The 19620-nt window shown below is 35.8% G+C and overlaps 1 pseudogene; it reads left to right on the top strand.

Annotated features, from left to right (window-relative positions):
* Nucleotides 1-5399: 5399 nt before the first annotated feature.
* LOC143555400 (ras-related protein RABA1g pseudogene) lies at nt 5400-5696 on the top strand (annotated as a pseudogene).
* Nucleotides 5697-19620: the final 13924 nt, after the last annotated feature.

Raw genomic sequence — 19620 nt, 5'->3', positions numbered from 1 at the left:
GAGGCAAAACGCTTCAAGGCTGCAAGCCTTCTGTTCAGACTCTCCACTTCTTTTTTGCTTTGTGGAGATCTAGTTTCAAGAGCAGCCCTAACTTTGTTGGGATTGGCTTTATGCTTTGTTTCCCCACAATGTGTCCCAAAAATTTGCCTTCTTCGAACCCAAATGAGCATTTTCCAGGGTTGAGTTTCATATTGATCTTCCTCAAGTTTTGGAATGTTTCTTCTATGTCATCAAGCATTTGATGCTCGGTTTTGCTTTTGATTACCAAATCATCGACATAAGCTTCCAGGTTTCTGCTAATTTGGCTGGCAAATGCTTTATTGATCAAACGTCGATAGGTTGCCCCGGCATTTTGTAGGCCAAAGGGCATCTTTTGATAACGAAAGATACCCTTGTCCGTGTGGAATGCGGTTTTTTCTTCATCTTCCACTTTCATGAGAATTTGATGATAACCTTTGTAAGCGTCAAGAAAACACTTAAAAGGATGGCCTGTTAAAGACTCAACCTTGAGGTCCATCTCGGGTAAAGGATAGCAACCCTTTGGACATCCTTTGTTCAAGTCCTTGAAGTCGATGCACATCCTCCAAGACTTGTCAGACTTTCGAACCATGACTGGATTAGCCACCCAAGATTGATATTTGACCTCACGTAGGATCCCAGCTAGGACAAGCTTTTCAACCTCTTGGTATGCTGCCAAGCTTCGTTCAGGAGCCAAGCTCCGTTTCTTTTGGACAACAGGCTTGACATCAGGTGGTATTTTTAGCTCGTGCTATGAAATGCTTCGAGGTATGCCGGTCATGTCTTCCGAGCACCAAGCAAAGACATCGTTGTAGCGTGCTAACAGCTTCTCAAGGTGTGAGAGAGTTTCTTTGAAAAGTCTTGTGTTTACCCGTACCTTTTGTTCAGGATACTTTGGGTTTATGATCAAGCCTTGTTCGTCATCTTCATTTAGTGAGCTTTCCCCTTCAACCGTGTAAACCTCTTGGGTAGGTCGAAGGGTTGCAATTCCCATATCGGTGGGAAACTTTACGGCACCTTGACCAACCGAGACAACCATGTTGAACGCACATTGTCTTGGCCTTCCTATGATTACATCATAGTTGGAAGGTATGCTGATAACCACAAAAGTGAGTGGTTTGGTTTTCTTCATCTTGCCTTCACTAAAACAGACATCAAGGGTTAGTTGGCCTAAAGGCTTCAAGGGTATATCGGCGATACCTTTTATTGAAGACCCGGAGGGTTGAAGTCTTGAACGTTCTTCCTTGCTTAGTTGATTGAAGAACCTTTCATACATGATCTCTGTGGCCGCCCCTGTGTCAATGTAGGCTTTGCTTGTTTTGAGTGTTCCCACATTTGCTTCTACCACCAAAGGGTTTGAGAGTAGGTCACCTTGAGGTGGTGGGAAGCAGACGCATTGAAGCTCCCAAGTCTCCAAGCGTTGTCGTTTGTGGGGAACACCTTGGTCTATATTCATCATATTCACTTCTTTGCTTTTTCTTTCAGCCATCTTGTCCTTGACCCTCTTTACCAAATGAGCCAATTCTCCAGACTTGATAGCTTCCTCAATTCTTCTCTTGAGTTGAAAGCAATCGTTGGTGTGGTGACCTTTTTTCTTCGTGGAACTCACAGAACTGAGTGGAGTTTTTGTTTTTCTTGATTTTAGGCAAGGGTCGATGAGGTCGGAAGTTGTATTTCACTTCTTCAGTGGAAAGGATTTCCTGAGGGGTTTTGGTTAGAGCTGTGAAGTTCACAGTCTTCTCCCTGCTTGGAAGGTTCCGGCCTTCAGGCCTGCGTTGATCTGAGCTCCTTGGGTATTTATCATAGGGATTGTAGTTCCCTTTCTTTCGGTTGGGGCTGTTGACTCGCCAACTAGGAGCTCTTTTTCTTTTCTCTTTGAAATTAATGGCCTCTTCGCCTCAGATATGAGCTTTAGATCGTTCGAGAGCTTCTTCAAGGGTCTTTAGGCAGGCACTTGTTAAAGTCCCTTGTGAGGTACTTGGAGGTGATGGTGTTCATGAAGCCTGCCACCCTCATTTTTTCGTCGGCCCCCACATATGTCAACCCTTCTTTCTTGTACCTTTCGATGAAATCTCGAAGGTTCTCATCATCTTTTTGTTTTACCTAAAAAATTACCGTGGCATCCTTGACATACCTCCTTTGTTGTGAAAAGTTGGCCAAGAATCCTTTGCTCAGATCATCGAAGCTTCGAACGCTTTGGGCAGGAAGGTCATTGAACCATATCCTGGCTGATCCGACAAGTGTTTGCATGAACATTAAACAACATTCAGCGTGGGACCACTTTTCGATTCTGGCAGCACCGGTAAATACCTGAAGGTGGTCTTCGGGATCCTCACTCCCATTATATGTTTTTATATGGGGTGGCATCTTGATTTTCGTTTGAGAGTCATAATTGGCAATTTGTTGAGAGAAGCATGACAGGTTACCGGGCTTATAGGGCTTGGCAAGGTCTTCTTCTACCCTTGTAGCAGGATTATGACTCGTTGTTCCTTGGTGAGTACCCAACACTTGGTTGATGAGTTGGGTCCAAGGGAAGTGTGCCATCATCTGAGACATCATCTGAGGCATGAGGTTAAAGCCTTGAAAGCTTTCAGGGGTTGCTGCTGTTTGGTTTGTTCCCATAGGGGTGCTCATTGCTGCACTCCGAGCCAAGGGCAAGACCGACATGGCCTGCTCCCATGTAGTGGCTGTAGGAGGAACACTTGAAGCTGGTGACTGCCATATTTGGTCGAGAGTGGTCTCGTGCCCAAGGGGTTGTGAGGTGAACAAAAGGAAAGCCGTTGGGCTTGGTCTCCCATAAGTATAAGGAGAAGGGTTAAAAGGTTGGCAGGTTACACTTGGACCAGCTTCTAAATGAGAAGCAGCCGGTCGTGAGCTGGTTAGAGGGGAAGGTGGACGTCCGAGTGATAGTGAGGGCTCTGGATCATCATACTCCAGCCTTAATCTTATCCCCTTTTTCTCTTTCTTGGCTCACATGTTGGTTTAGAAGATGCCTTAGTTGCAAAAAATGTCGTGATACCCCTTCCATCGTCAAGTCAACACACTCCGGGGTGTTCGTAACTCCTGCATGAGGAGAAGGAACTCTGGATCGTGAAGAGGTCGGAGTTCGGAAAGGTGAAAACTCGAGGAACAAAGGTTCCATCGGAGTTCCTCACAGGGTAGAAAAAGATGTGGTAGCCGCCGGAGTTTCCTGGCCGGCACTTGGTTTGGTGTTCTTGACAATTGGTTGACTTCGTCGGGAGATCCACTGATGTGCTAAAAGTAGTCTAATAATTATTAACTAAATTACGCTAATCTAGACACTAAGTAATACTCTAGACTCTCTAAAACTTGACTAAACTACTAACCGGCAAGTGAACCGATCGACTCTAGTAAATCTAAGTAAGTGAGGATATCGAACCCACGAGACTCTTTAAATTACGTAAATTAACTAATTAGACTCGACTAACTGACATGGCTATTTAATCATTATTATAAGAGGGTTTATTATAATACTATTAATTAAACTAATATTAAAATCTAATTCATAAAAAAAACAAGTAAAAACGAAAAGAATATTTTTAAGAGTTTAAATCAGATGACGATGAAAAACCACCTAGGCTAGAATCCCCAAAGTTTTAGTTATTAAATATTAGGAAGATGCTTGTTATGAAACTGGGATCATAAAATAATCACTTAAAGAAAACCCAAACAGGACCCCTGACCCTTCTCCGGAAGCCGCCTATAGATTTCTATTAAGTTCTTAAAAACACCAATTTTAATATTAAACTTCCTTACGGTTATCTAATTAATTATGATAGAGTACCTTTATAATGAAATCCTACCTTACAACGCGGAAATCAAAGGTAATTTGACTAACTTAATTGACTCGCTAGACAATACTAATTAATCAAACCTAGACGGACTCCTTACGAAGAACTAAATCTAGAAATCTCAATCAACAAAGATCTAGCAATAACCTATCACCTTACAGCTTTGTAGGTTAGCAGCACACTTTTATTCGTTTGACTAATAATATTATTCCTATGATCTTATTCGAATTCAATCATAAACTAGTCAAAAACACACAGTAGATGACCTAACAAAATCCTATTATATGAAACAATCACCAAGAATTTTGTGGAATAATAAAACTAGAACAACCAAAACCAAGTACACATACGCATCTATCAAATAAACCAAACAATTTACTGAATCATAAAACCATAACGAAAAGCAAACTCCAAATAAAACAAAACTTCAAACAACGGTTCATCACAAGCCTAGGCAGTCTAATAAGTTTAGCCTAGCATCGTAAAATCAAAGAAACCAAAATAATTAAGTTCAACAACCAAGCTCATAATTAAAATAATAAATTCAAACCGAATATTAATGATGCTTGGTTGAGTAAGTGTTGAACCCAAACGCTTTCAACTTGAACCAACGGCTTTCTTCTCTTTATTTTCTTCTTTTCTGTCGCGTTGATTTCTTTCTTTCATCCGTTTTTTTTCGTAGGGTTTTGCCCCTTCTATTTTTATTTATGTTAATTCTTGTTCTACACCTTTTCTCCAAGTTATGGTAACCGACACCGATCCTTTGTTTTATGTCCTGTTAGCCCACTCCATCAATATGCAACTCTAGCCAATCAGCTTAGCCCAAGATGTTATTAAATTCCTCATTCTCCTCGTTGAATAATGCAGCTCTCTTATCTATATTTTTTTATTCCTAAAACTCCATACAAACAAGAAATATACTTTTAGACTTTTGAAGTTTGAATCGTGACATATAATTTAATATAACTTATGATTATATTTTTCTTTTATATTTCTTACTTGTCTGTAGCTCCACAAATCGATTTACCCATTAACTGTAAATTACTCATGTAGCTCCACAAATCCATTTACCCATTAACTGTAAATTACTCATTTTTCTTAATTAGGGGGTGTTTGGTACAGAAAATGGAATTGTAGAGAAATGGAATAGAGAAATGGAATTGCAGAGAAAGGGAATTGGTCTGGAGAATGAGAATTACTGTTCTGTTTGGTAGTACAGAGATTTCAGTAGAGAAATATAGCTGAGAATCATTTCTCTTGTTTGGTACATAGAAAATAAACAAAGAATTATATCAACTTTATCATTAGCACAAGTATTTTTTTCATAACAAATATTTATTAAAAAATAAAAAACATATAAAAAGATGCATAAATTCCAACCAAAATATGCATTGAACAAACCAATTCACATACAAAACATAGTTTTTAAGCAAAAAACATCAACCATAGTTAAAACCAATTCACATACAAAACATACTTCAACCATACATCACAAGGCACGTAACATTTGAAAACGTTGAAAGATGGCTTAAAGAGCTTCGGGACCACACAGATCACAACATTGTGATCATGCTCGTGGAGAACAAAGCGGACCTTCGACACCTACGGGCCATTCAAACAGAAGATGCAAAGATGTTTGCGCAGAAAGAGAACAACTTTTTCATGGAAACATCAGCACTCGAATCGATAAACGTTGAGAACGCTTTCACCGAAGTGTTGACTCGGATTTATCATGTCGTGAGCAAACGGGCGCTCGACGTCAGTAATGATTCTACCGTACCATCAAAAGGCAAAACAATTGATGTTGGAGGGAAAGATGATGTACCTACTGTCAATAAAAATAATGCAGGGTGTTGCTCTAGCTAATGTTCAAGGTTGAATAATATATGTTTGTACATTTATAAATATGTAAGATGTTTTCATTTATTAAACATACAGAAAAAGAACGTTAAAACTTGAGAAAATTTTGGCAAAAAATAACCAGAGTTAACAAGAGACCAAAACCAATCAATGATTTATGCAAAGTTGCTTTTAAGATAATTTAAATGATAAAAACATAGATACCCCAACAATAGGCATGTATAAATCTCCAACATAAAACCAACTAAACGTTACACATAATATAAAAAACTACCGGTTTCCAACCATCATTCGTCAGTTGCCAAACAGCCTCATTTCCTTGCTTCCGCCTTCTTTTGGTCTTTGGCTGAAAACACAAAATGGGGTTATATAATCCGTGAGCGCCTAGCGCGAAGGATTGCTTTACTAAGTAATATAAACGTTAGCACTTTAGTTTGTTCAACTTTTTATGTACAAAAAAGTATGTTTTATACTTCTATCTAGTTCCAAATAGGTAGCATCATTAACCAAAATCATACATTCATACTATCTGAAAAGTAGACCAGTGTACAATATAGTTTTTATTTAACATAGTTGCTATTTATAACTTCTAAAATAGTGTTTTGTGTCAAGTTGTCAACCTAACCAAATCATGAACAAGACTAAAAAAACCGTTTTGATGGAAACCATCGTTGACCCGTTACCAAACCCAGCTTTTAAAAAACAAAAAGAACTTTGAACATTACCAGCCTTCTCTTCTTCTCGCTTCTTAGCAGCTTCTGCCTTTGTTGTCGGATAAGAGCCAAACGCTCTGGCAAATACAATACACGAATCAAAGTCAGCATTTGAATATATATAGATGAAATAAAAAATCAATAAAAGAGCTAAATTATAAGTCACATTTATTGGAATTTATATATATATATATATATATATATATATATATATATATATTGGCCATAGTAGCATTAGAAATTAGTAAAATTATCAAGTTTTTTTTCAAAAAAATATACATATATAAATGCTATATGAATTTCATGTGCATATTTTGCACAACAATTATATAATTTCAAATAAATATCAGAATGCTCACCCAAATCCTTTCTTGCTTGTTCTGTTTTACCCTGTTCTTGCAACTTCATATACCTTTCATGAGCCCTCTGTTTCGCAATTTCTTCACTGCAACATAAAATTAAACACGTGATTTAAATGCATTTGCGCTTCCTCGTTTTTCATGAGCATCCGGTGATATTATAATTATATGCTTACTTAAACCAATAGCAAAACAAACAGGTAAGAAAAAGTAACAAGTGAATTGATTGAAACTTGAAAGTTGTTGAAACTACTCAAATGCGTATAATATCATAAATCCCTTTGTTTGTGAAAATTAGATCATTACTTTTCTAAAATAGCTTTTGTGATGATATTTAATACATGGAGTCCTCAAGTGGTTCAGAGAAAAGCTGGCATGTTTTGCCCAAACCCAGTTCAAGCAAAACATATTCAATACTTGTGGCTTCCTTAAAACACCAAAGTGGATACAAAAGAAATAAAAATGAAAAAGAAAGAATTTACTAACCGTTACAAATTAACCTCCATATTTACCTTTTTGAACGTGCGTGGGCGAGAAGAAGTACCGGCAACTGCAACCACCAAGAAAAAAACAAAACAAAATTAATTATCGCGCTAAAGAATTATCAAATTTCAACCGTTACAACAAAAAGATATATTTAACAAGAAAGGTTCATTGATCATGCACAAGGTCAAAACTCAATAGCATGGTTGTAAAAATCCCGACTAGGCGCCTATTAATCCCCGATTAATAATTGGTCCCCACCCTACTAATTAATTTTGGTCTAATCAGTCTAACGGCCAACCAAACTCGGAATAAATCAGACTTGGTCGGCGTTTTCTGGCCTGATTCCAACCAAAATCAGCGGTTTCCAGAGATATTCCACCCCACCGCCCGACTAGTGACTACCACAACCTTGCTCGATAGTCAACACTCATCTGGCATATTGAGAATCTTTTAAAACATTGCTCCTTTGTTGCATACTAATTTTATATTAACATTAATTAATAAGTTAATACATAAAGCAGCAGCTCCTCTGTTTAACATGTAGTGAATTAAACCCATATTAATCAAACAGATTCACATCTTCAAACTGATTATTCCAATGACCATCACATATAATCATCAATTTGAAATCACAATCTTAAATTAACCAATCACAAGACCTAACTTCAGCTAAAACCCCAAATTGAACCCTAAATCAGCGTAAGACGGATCCACTCATGAATTGCAAACTTACATACATCAGATATGAATCGAATAACAATCAATCAATAATAGAAACGAATATTAATGGTAATAAAAGCAGGAGTGTATTGAATTGACATACGCATCTCTTCGGGAGTGGAGAATTGACGGCGGCCGGTAGGCTTGCCCTTAAACTTGCCTCTTCCCATCCTCCCAATTCGATCTGCAACAAGAGATTGATTTGAGGGTTTTGAAATTTGGGATTTGTTCTTCAAGAGGAAAGAGAAACCCTAGTTGTGTTGTAGAAAGAATGAGAACTCCTGCTTGTTTCATGTTTAGGAATCAAAACCCTAGAAATCAAAATCAAATGGTTGCAAACTTGAATTGAAAATATATTACAGATTATGGATAGTTTGAATCCGTTGAAGATAAAGCAATCGTTACCAGTGGTTTTGTTGGTCCGGTGAAACGCGGCAAGCTCAGATGGCAGGGAGAGGCGTGAGGCTGAGAAATGAAATCAGAGAAATCCATTTCTCCGCTTTTTGTAGAGAAACAAAACCAGAGAAATGGAAATGGTTTATTTCCATTTCTCACCTCTTTCTTTCATAAACAAACAAGAGAATTCTTTCCAATTCTATTTCTCACCCCTCAATTCCCTCTACCAAACACCCCCTTATAGTAATACTCTATTTAGCTCGTTTATATTTGGAACCATTAAAATCTTGATACAAACTAATTATAAATATTATTTAATAAAAACCAACTCAAAACAACTCAAAAGTGTAGGAAATACTTATATAAATTATATATACTTTAGACCATATCAAATATCCCCACACTTACTCTTTTTTCATGCCTGAAAAAGTCTAATGCAGCAGAATCAGAATTGTAAAATACAGTATTAAAAACATATAGATTAATTTAAAATTTTTGAATAACGCAAAAACCGTGATCACCGATATTGTTGTCCACTTAAACCCATGCCTTAATATTTACCGAGACAAATAAGATCCAACAATTATAATTACTCAGTGGTTTACACAATTAAGACCCGCTTATTTTCTGCTTTTACCGGACCATACCACCCCAACTTGACTTAAACCTCAAAATTTGCAGAATTAAAACTTTTATTGCTCTTTTTTTCCATGAATAGTTAAGACGATCAAGGGTATTGTTTATCCACCTAAGCTTAAGCATCAAAGTCTACCAAGCAGCCATTAGATACGATTAATGTACAATTAATTAATAGCTAGTGTTCCCCACAACATGACATACCCCCGTTATCAAGCAATATCCCGAACCCATCACCATAGGTGAGAATGCAAAATTTCATCTGTAGGGCTTACATGTAGCGTGTCCCTCGTGGTCCGTTTCTTAATGGTAATGAGACGCGAGCAAGGGGACCCCACATGGCTAACAGTGTGGATGATCAAGTCTATAGTGAATTTGTACTTTTGTACTCTTGTACTCTTGTGCTCATGTTTATAGACTTATAAGGGTTTGCTCTTTTTGGCTTAATTTTAAATATTCACAACCCCACTTAGGAATTGTGAATACCCAGATGAATAAATTGCATACAGACCTATGGTCTCCGGACCCGAAGCATCCCATCAATACAAGATTTGAGGTTATAAAACATACGCCAATGAGGTGTAAAACACTAAACTAGCAGTTTAAGATTTATATCAAAGGCTACACGGCATACTCTGACGTTAAACCTACCCAAGCATCATATGATAACGTATTCAGATTTTTAAAATTTTTAATATTTCCACATTTTCATACCAAAAATTTGAGGCTTGAGTGTGGCCCGACCTTTCATTACTTATCTTCCACGGACTAAACGCTTTATCCACAAAAGATTTCTGTTTTAACCATTTTATCAAATTTCCCTTTCATTTTCAAAGCTGAGCCTACCGACACATCCCAAGTTAAGTGCGTTTTCTTTTATTTATCTCATATTATTAGTAGTTTGAAAAACCAATTTCCGATAAATATCATCGTTTCCCACTTTAACGCAAAAAAAAACTAGATTCAAAGGACATTTTTTTAAGAACATTTTTAATTTTAATTTTTTTTTCTAAAGTTAAATTTAAACTATGACTCAAATATCCTATCCCCACACTTAAATTTTGCATTGTCCTCAATGCAAGGATAAGGACGACTTAAAATAAAAATAAAGTCGGACTACAAAAAATAAAAATAAAAACTAAAAATAAAATAAAAATAAAAAGTAAATAAGCTAGATAATGGAAAAGACTTAGCTAGTAATATGCACATGAAACATGATGCCAAAAGTCTTCTTCCATGAATGCCCTCCAACTACGAACGTGCTCAGCAATTGGTAACTCCTTCTCTCACACACGAACATAAGCGGCAAAAATTCAACAATATCTAAGAGTATATCTTATCAATCTGATAGATATTATGCAATTAAAGTACTTCACCAACCCACAAATATATAAAACATGAATAATCAGGAGCAATAAATAAATATAAAGTATACGGCTCCACTGCAACTCCATCCCCACACTTGTCTTTTTCAATATACTCTTCCTTGGGGATCGTCTCTTTAGCTCATTCAATTTTTCTTCAAATCTGAAAAACTTAAAAACACAAAAAACAAAGAAGAACTACAAAAAACTACGTTAGTGACTTGATTAAACATACAAACTCCACGAAACCTCCCCACACTTGAACTTAATCAGGAGGTTTCTCTTTGATTTGGACCCTGTCCAACCCGTTTAGTTCCACCAGGAATTTATCAAATAGTAATATATCAATGATGGAACCGCAAAGTATTAAATTTGAATTAAAAATCAGTAACAGGTCAAACCACCTATATTTAAACTTACCTGGCAAGAGCCTAATGCGTTGTAAGTATCGAGAAGACTGGTCGTATTTGACATGCAAAGGCTTTTTCACTCTCGTAGACCATCTCCTAAAATGTACGCAACTTTGGTTTTCAGGTAATCTATCATCCTCGGCCTTATCCCGTGATTTTGATTCCCGATAAGCATTCAAAACACAGTCCACGGGCTGGCAATGGTGTTCTTCCTCTAACACCACATCCTCATCTACACTGTCCTCTACAAGTAGGGCCTCGAAAAACGAAATGTCCCCATCAACACCCAATGTGTCTCCCCCGTCATAATCCGACAATCCATCCAACTCCAGATTCAAGAATTCATCTTCCTCGTTAAGCTCATTATCAACCTTAACCATATCCTCAACGCCAAACATTAGCTCGAGTGACTCTCCCAAATCCACTTCATCCTCTATCTCTTTTTTCTTCATTTACGACATCTGATAAGCAGCCCACTCTACTTCGTTTATCTCATCATCAGAGTTACTCCAAAAATCAATAATAGCATGTGAAACCGGAGGTGGGACTTCAACATCCATTTTTGTCTCCGTTACTTGAATGATCTCCTCATCTGACTGCTCAACATATTCCAAGTATCTCAACCTCTCCATTTCATCTTCTTCATCCAGTCTTCTAGAAATTTCTTCTACTTGACGTTGGAGATCTATAATAATATCCCGGTGATTTTTTAAGATGGTATCGTGCTCAACGAACATCTTTTGGGTATCTGTAGCCATGTATTGGACAAGCATCTTTTCTATCCTACCCATAGCAGCTACATCCTCATCAGAAAGGCTTTTAGAAAATTGATCATAACATTGCTCCTGGTTTTGCTGAGGTTGCTGATACGAATTATCAAAATAATACGGAAAAGGTCCCTGTGAAAAATTTTGCACCGGCTACACAGAATGGTTAGCATAATGATGTGCCAAACACCCCACATATGACTGTTGCTGCACATAAGGGTTAGTACGATTATATGGACATGCACGAGTCATATGACAACCAGCGCATCTATAACAAATAAAGCGAGAACCCTTGTATGGACATCATAGTGTAAATGAAGATCACCACACGTATCACAATTAAGGTTACTGTAGTATGGACATTTAATGGTAAAGTGAGGTCCATTACAAATTTCACACATAATTACAAGAATCTAAACAAGCAAAAGACACGGACAATTAGACACCTACGACTCAAAGCAAAAAAAAATAAATAATAATAATAATAATAAACACGTAAAAATCTAGTTAACAAAAACCCTAAAAACTCAAAATCAAAAACACAATAGCAAGTATATAGCAAGTAAGTCTAATCGAAGCTAATAACGCAATCGCCAAGAGTCCCCGACAACGGCGCCAAAAACATGATGTGCTAAAAATAGTCTAATAATTATTAACTAAATTACACTAATCTAGACACTATGTAATACTCTAAACTCTCTAAAACTTGACTAAACTACTAACCGGCAAGTGAACCGATCGACTCTAGTAAATCTAAGTAAGTCCGGATATCGAACCCACGAGACTCTTTAAATAACGTAAATTAACTAATTAGACTCGACTAACTGACACGGCTATTTAATCATTATTATAAGGGGGTTTATTATAATACTATTAATTAAACTAATATTAAAATCTAATTCATAAAAAAAACAAGTAAAAACGAAAAGAATATTTTTAAGAGTTTAAATCAGATGACGATGAAAAACCACCTAGGCTAGAATCCCCAAAGTTTTAGTTATCAAATATTAGGAAGATGCTTGTTATGGAACTGGGATAATAAAATAATCACTTAAAAGAAAACCCAAACAGGACCCCTGACCCTTCTCAAGAAGACGCCTATGGATTTCTATTAAGTTCTTAAAAACACCAAGTTTAATATTAAACTTCCTTACGGTTATCTAATTAATTATGATAGAGTACCTTTATAATGAAATCCTACCTTACAACGCGAAAATTAAAGGAATTTTGACTAACTTAATTGACTCGCTAGACAATACTAATTAATCAAACCTAGACGGACTCCTTACGAAGAACTAAATCTAGATATCTCAATCTGCTTTCTAGGTTAGCAGCACACTTTAATTCGTTTGACTAATAATATTATTCCTATGATCTTATTCGAATTCAATCATAAACTAGTCAAAAACACACAGTAGATGACCTAACAAAATCCTATTATATGAAACAATCACCAAGAATTTTGTGGAATAATAAAACTAGAATAGCCAAAACCAAGTACACATACGCATCTATCAAATAAACCAAACAATTTACTGAATCATAAAACCATAACGAAAAGCAAACTCCATATAAAACAAAACTTCAAACAATGGTTCATCACAAGCCTAGGCAGTCTAATAAGTTTAGCCTAGCATCTTAAAATCAAAGAAACCAAAATAATTAAGTTCAACAACCAAGCTCATAATTAAAATAATAAATTCAAACCGAATATTAATGATTCTTGGTTGAGTAAGTGTTGAACCCAAACGCTTTCCACTTGCACCAACGGCTTTCTTCTCTCTATTTTCTTCTTCTTTTCCGTCGCGTTGATCTCTTTCTTTCGTCCGTTTTTTTTCGTAGGGTTCTGCCCCTTCTATTTATATTTATGTTAATTCTTGTTTTTTTACCTTTTCTCCAAGTTATGGTAACCGACACCGATCCTTTGTTTTATGTCCTGTTAGCCCACTCCATCAATATGCAACTCTAGCCCATCAGCTTAGCCCAAGATGTTATTAAATTCCTCATTCTCCTTGTTGAATAATGCAGCTCTCTTGTCTATATTTTTTTATTCCTAAAACTCCATACAAACAAGAAATATACTTTAGACTTTTGAAGTTCGAATCGTGACATATAATTTAATATAACTTATGATTATATTTTTCTTTTATATTTTTTACTTGTCTGTAGCTCCACAAATCCATTTACCCATTATCTATAAATTACTCATGTAGCTCCACAAATCCATTTACCCATTAACTGTAAATTACTCATTTATCTTAATTATAGTAATACTCTATTTAGCTCGTTTATATTTGGGACCATTAAAATCTAGATACAAACTAATTATAAATATTATTTAATAAAAACCAACTCAAAACAACTCAAAAGTGTAGGAAATACTTATATAAATTATATATACTTTAGACCATATCATCCACCTTCCGACATGGTGATTTTAAAGAAAATGGAGCTACACTACTGGTCTTTAAGATAAAGTAAGCGGCGTAGCCCCACGGTGGGCGCCAACTTGTTGCTACAACAAAGATAAGACCATTGATAGTGAATTGGCTGGTTAGGCTAACAAGCTTCAAGGGTTCAGGTTAACCTAACGCAGGTCGTGGTGTCCCTCTACGTTTGCAAAACGCAGAGAGAGGTTCACTAGTTTGTTGTTGTTTGTTATAGCTCACCGGAGATCCAAGACCGAGGTGTTTAAGACTGGTTTTTGGATGAAGTTTTTGGTGAAGCTATGATGTTTGTGAAGTAAGAAAGAAATAAGCAAAGTGCTAATTTCTCAAGGAAGAAGAGAAGATCAGGGAGTATGTATTTAACTCTCCAGATCTGATTTGTTCTTACTTATGGCTGGATTCTCTTTTTATACAGGGAGATGCAAGCCTTTTATCCAGCGTATAAACTAGTTAACCTCCAGTTTGCTTAGAGAGTTGACCTATTATGGGCGGGAACCTTTTGACCGTTGGTCCATGATTATAATAATATTACTTTTTCTGAGCATGTTCTTGTTCAGAGGGAACAGTGATGTGAACAGTGAAATGACGTTGTACTGTTGCATGTGTTTACTGTTCACGTACTTGTTTACATAAATTTGGGTGGGAAACGAAGCTTTTAACCTTCTAACCCCTTTAGCGTTAATGTGTGAAAGCCATTTTATTAATTCCTTGGCTACCCCCGTCATCAATATGTAAATATTACAGAAACACTAAATAGTATTATCTTAGTTAATTATATATTTTATGGTGAAATTTAATTACCTCCTGTTTCTAGGAACGACGTGGTTTCTAACGGTACTATTTAAATTCTCATACAAGTTTTCTCCCAGACGGAATAATAGTCAACCGCGGGCTGTCGGTGCTTCAACCTCAGGTAACAAGCCTCATTTTTTTTTTCTATATAATACACAACCGTTTTTTGAGTTTCTTACTTTCCTGATTCTCACTTGTGGAATCATCAAATTCTCTTTTTATTCAATTTTTTTTCATGAAAAGTTTAATAATTTCAGGTATTATTTAGGGATTCTAAATCTTATGGTTAACGTCATTATAATTTGTTGCTATTGACTAGAATTAAAAATTCAACGGATGGATTTGGTGATGGAAGAATAGATGGATCGCTTTACCTCCTCGAAGAAAGTTGCCTCAAGAGCTTTAAAAAGAAAAACCACAAATGCATTCATAGGTACATATTTTTATCATAATAACAATTTTATGTTTATTCTTGATTTCATTGAATTGTTGCAGCAAGTTGAATGAGAGAATTCAAAATGCATAATTCCCTTTTCAATTATGATATCACATAACTGAAATTTCATTCGTTTACTATTAGTAAGCATCTATGAAGCAGATTAATTTGATTAAGGGCAGCATGGATTTTTGCATTCGAGTTACTGACAATGGAAGAGAGAGTTTCAAATGAAAAGCTATCATCCCTTTATAGTGCTTCAAATCAGTAAGTATTTAATTTTATCTTAAATTGATTTTATGTTATTAAGTAGATGGTTTACATGTTCTCCCTTTACAATGCTTCAAATCACAATAATTGTCTTGAGATACACCAATATACTTTTAAAGAATCATCCGATCTTGAACCAATTTTGTCATGTTTATATAATGCTAAGATTTTAATTTCATGGTCAGGAGCAAGCCACCCCGAAGAAGCTGCACGATGGATAAGGGTCAATTTTTTGTTTCATCAACGGGTAAAAAAAGGTTTTATTTTCAGATCCAATTTAACCTGTTGTTAGGGTCCACTCTTTGATTCACTAATGGATAAAAAATGGTTTTTTGTAATCTGGATGGTTTTGGTAGGTCTGCCACGAAGCAACCTGGGACAGATTCTTCATATCCAGTCGCAAAACCAAATACAAGCTGGTATGTTCGGCTCAATTTTCTGTCAGGCTTTTTATGTCTGATTGGCAATATGGATTTTTTCTCTTCTTTTTTTAAAAATAGTTTTTGGTGGATATCGCAAATTAAAAGTTCTATGTTGCATAACTTGGCAGGTTTGTTTGTTGAATTCATGGTCAAGCAGTCAATTTTAAATATTTTTGGGTCCAAGTTTGACCAGAAAAAGTCAAATGCAATTGTGGTTGATTGTTGCAGGGGAGTAACATTGTCAGCACGTGTTATGGGCATGCCCGTTGGCTGCGGTTTTTTGGAGTAGGTAGAACGCGGGTGGGATTGCAAGATTGAAGTAAACAGTTTGGTGGCTTGTCTTTTGGAGCAAATCTTCAAGGAAACGTTACCTAAAACTACTATGAAGGTATGACTCTCTATCACTTATACTACCTATAAAAACACGGGTCTTGAAATTTATACATCGCAATTTAAACAGAATAGTCAAGTAGGTGATCTCCTATCTAGAATTTAGGAAGATGATGTCATGTCTTTTCCTAACTGTCAGGTGACTCTAGATATATAAAAAAAATTACATGGATACCCCTTGTAGCTTGTTCGGTTTTGGCCCCTAAGAGAGTTTAAACTAAGAATTACATGGATAGTCTTTTTGTTATTGGTAATAGTTTACGGTGTACCCGAATTAAAGAGCTTAGTTTTTTTTTTATTTAAAAAAATTATTTATTTATATTTGGTAGAGCATCTAATCGATGGAATATAAATTCGTTTTTTTTTTCAATTAATTAATAATTAATGGCTGTTGAATGCCTTAAAGGATCTATGCTTATATGAAAATTTGGTGGAATGTTTATTGATTTGTAACTTGTATGAAAGTTCTAATAATGAATACCACACATGGGATAATCTATTGATTGAACTTCAAGTGGACATTTTATATTTAACTTAGATGCGGTATTTGTAGTAAGAATGAAAGTAGTAAGTAATTTGTAATATGTTATGCATTTATCATTAGAACATAAGTCCGTTACTTAAGTTGTAGTGAAGTTTGAATGGTTGCCCTATGCCAATTCTATCACAAGCATATGACAGAGAACTATAAAGCACTAAATTAAAAAGAAATAGTAATAATGTACTCCGTAATTCATTTTGTGATCAAGGATTGAGGATTTGTGTTAATTACAATCTTCAAGAGTAGATATATGAAACAGGAAATAAAGTAAAATATATCTTTACTTTGTGTGTGTGCGTGTTAGGTAAATGAAGTTGTGTTAAACCTAAAGGTAGTTAGGTTTTTAAACGCTAATCTGCCTTTTTTAATTACTTTTAAGTTTGAGTTTAGGAGGCTTGATTCACTTTCTTACATTCAATGATATGCCTAAGGTGTAAGTTGCTATATAAATCTGTAATTTTCATTTGCTACATCTTTATTCGAATAGTCAAGCTTTACAAATCAATCTCATTTTGATTATTTATAATAACAGTAACAATTATTATAGTAATTATTATAATAACAATATACTATATTTTAAATTATTATTTACAGAATACTGGTGAAAGCATAGCTAAAGTACTTAAAGTTGTTACTTGCTGACATGCACGAAAGGAAAGCTGAGATGGCATGCTAGGCCCGATACTCCAGTTGTTCCATTGCTCTAGCAGGTCTTCTCTTCTCCAAACATTATCACTGTACAACTCTTTAGTGCACAACTTGCTTCAACTATCCTACTCATTGAATCTTCAGGCGGGTTTTGTACACTTGTGTACTTGAATTTATTAATTGGGATCAACTTGAAACTCATGACAAACATGTAAGATGGTCCAAACGATTAGTTAAAAGTCAAAATTCGAAAGTCATTCTATTCCGTCCTCCATTCCTACATACCAAACGCTACCTTAGTTTTGCATATTACAAAGTGAAATGTAGAAGGCTGGTTGGTAGTCTGCTTACCAACGGGTAAAGAGGCATCTCCAAACACTTTCTCACGAACGCGCAAGACCTCAAGAACTAGTTGTTCAGCTTCATCATCATGATTCATATTGTAAAGAGTAACAGCAAGCTGTAACATCACAAATGTAATTGAAGGATCACCAGGGCCCACGGTCTTTTTTCATAATTTTTAAACTTGATCTTAAAAGCCGCTCAACTTCTACATAATTCTTGGAACATGAATTGAGGTTGCGAGATTTGTAATGTGGGTTATAAAACTCGGATCATCTTCTCCTTTGTATTTCTTGTTTATTGACAAACATTTTACCAAAAGTTCCCGCCCTTCTTCTCTGAAAATAAAAAAGTTTTACTAATCAGGTCAGATAACTACTCAAAATTTATTCGGGACAGAACTGGCCATTTTTATGCGCGGGTCAAAGTGTGTCGGGTCAGGTTCACTCATAACTTTTTTTATTTTTTATTTTTTATTTTTGTATTTGTATATAATTAAGGATTAAATATGATTACAGAAACTATAATTCTTTAGCACAAGATACAGGACATTGTAAATACATGAACAAAGGATTTGGTGACTTTGTATTTTGTAAAATTTTAATGTATCAAATCAATGTTGTAAAAGTAGGATTATAAGGCCGAGTACTCGCTATAAGGAATGTCGCGGATGCGAATTTCTGTAAGTCCACCAATTTAATAAAAATCGATCAAATGTGGCCAACCTTAGCCAGAACCACATCTTATCGGTGAACTTGGACCGATTTTGATTCAAAAAAAAATGCATAGTTCGTAATTCAATAATATTAAAGAACAAATATTAATTTTTTAAACATTGATTAGTAATTTTTAGAATATTTTATTATATACAAATGTATTTCTTTTATTTATATTGATATTCATCTATTTTGTCATAAATATTAGTAACCTTATAATATTTGACATATATATAATATCCAAAAAATAATATTTTTTATATTTACCATGTCCGAGTACTCCCCGAATACACCCAACTCCCCAGTCGGCCGCCTAGGGTCCGCTTAACGACTTTTACAACCTTGTATCAAATATGAATAAAATAATAACGTACTGCTACAAGATGATGCCATTTGGCCTCAAGAATGCAGGATCGACGTATCAACGCTTGATGGACAAAAAAATTCAGGTCCCAAATTGGGAGGAATTTTGAACTTTACATGGATGACTTGGTGATAAAAAGCGATGCAGAAGCAACAATGCTGAGCGACATTGAATAAACCTTCAGAACGCTGCGCCAAATCAGCATGAAACTTAACCCAGGAAAATGTTCCTTTGGAATGGAAGAAGGAAAATTCTTGGAAGTAATCGTGACCAACTGAGGTTTCAAAGCTAACCCAGAAAAAGTGGAGGTGGTGGTGAAAATTCCTTCTCCAAAAACTATCAAGCAAGTGCAAACGTTTAATGGCCGATTGGTCGCGCTCAACAGATTCTTGTCAAGCCATGCTGAAAAATCCTTTCCATTAGTCTCAAACCTAAGGAACTGTCTTACAAAGTCTCAATTTCGGTGAACAGTGGAAGCAGAAGCGGCGTTCCAAGAAATCAAGTCGCGCTTAGTAGAATTGCCAACGTTAACGGCACCACAAGCCAAGGAACCAATGGTAACATATCTAGAGGCTTCTGAAAGAGCAATTAGTGCGGTGGTGATGGTGGAAAGAGATAACGTTCAAACACCCATCTACTACGTAAAAAGTACTCTGGCAGACGCAGAAACAAGATACTCCCCCTTAGAAAAACTAGTTATGTCGCTGGTAT

Source organism: Bidens hawaiensis, unplaced genomic scaffold (assembly GCF_021521415.1).
Source record: "Bidens hawaiensis isolate Kalapana, Puna unplaced genomic scaffold, B.hawaiensis_p1.1 tig00018129_1, whole genome shotgun sequence".
NCBI lineage: Eukaryota > Viridiplantae > Streptophyta > Magnoliopsida > Asterales > Asteraceae > Bidens > Bidens hawaiensis.
Note: the sequence above shows the minus strand (reverse complement) of the source record. Positions and strands in the feature narration are given on the sequence as shown.